Genomic DNA, 1,343 nt, shown 5'->3' on the forward strand with positions numbered 1-1,343 from the left:
CAATATCGCTATGTGTGATACTTACCTCCGACCGGCTCCCCCGCTGTCTGTCGCTGATCGCACGAGATTGTGCAGCTCCATTTCTCGTCGGCTGCTTCCTGCTGGCGCCGACGAGCGACGCGTGGGCGCGGGTGGGAGAACGTCAGGATCTCCGCGTCTGAAAGTAACGACCGCTGCTGCGTCGCTGGTGAGACCTGCCTGTGTGGCAGCTCACTAGCGACCATTTAGCGATGCACCAGCGATCCTGACCGGGTCGTATCGTTGTCGGGATCACTGGTGCATCGCTAAATGTAAAGGGGCCTTAACGGAAGAAGCCAACAAAAAATCACTAGGTTACAAATGGATTAAAACCTGCTTCCACACAATATATATAAAAAAAAGTTTTTCAAAGTAAAGCTTTATTAAGATGATGAAAACTGAAAATGCATTAGAGCTGTTGAAATGAGGACTGACTGCAGGTAAATATGACTGCGAAAAATGCAAAGGGACACACCATCTGTAATGGAAAAGCCTGATGGGGAGGATTTTTTTCTACGATGTATTCTGTGTCAGCTTCCAGGTGGCAACATATTAACGTGGAGAAAATGATCCTGCTATTGGTACGCCAAAGATAAAAACAAGATTCTCTATTCCATTCAGTTTAAAGCATTGAAACGGCATTCATATACAGTTCATGCTGAAAGACAGGGTGAACATGGGGAGAAACATGTAATCACAGGACGCGTTTCAAACAAAGCATGTTCTTAATCTTGCTGTTTGGATACTTACCTGTTTTTAACTGAATGGAATAAAAAAATTTTGTTTAATCTTTGGCGTGCCGGGAGCTGGATTGTTTCCTCCTTCACATTGCACTGAACGCCTGCAGCAGCGCTGACCACAGACTCTCAGATCTACTACAGCTGGTGGAGAGAGATGGTTTTTTCTCTATTATATGAGGCAACATAACCCCTGGTTCCTGTCCTCCCCAATAAAGACAGATTTTTCTCCTGTCACAGGCTGCTCCACAGCTGAGTGAGGTATGTTTGCTCACAATGCTGCCCCTCTGACAGTTGAGACATGTCTCCAGCAGTTTCTCTTCCGGCTGCTACCTCTACTAACATGTGACTAAGACGAGTTGCAGTTTGAAACAAGTGCCGGGGCCACTTTTATCACATTAATCACACTCCTTTAGGTTAACCAAACCATTTCTTTTTTTTTTCTCCCCAATTTGCAGAAAAGAAGATAAAAGAACAAAGATTCAGCGATCAGAATCGTAGTAGATCTCGTGAAGTAGACAATCTAAGGAATAGTAAAAAATCCCCACTTTCCATAGTTTTCACAATTTTTCAAGAAAATACACAAAA

The sequence above is a fragment of the Dendrobates tinctorius genome, unplaced genomic scaffold (assembly GCF_039654945.1).
Source record: "Dendrobates tinctorius isolate UK_male_01 unplaced genomic scaffold, ASM3965494v1 ptg000246l, whole genome shotgun sequence".
NCBI lineage: Eukaryota > Metazoa > Chordata > Amphibia > Anura > Dendrobatidae > Dendrobates > Dendrobates tinctorius.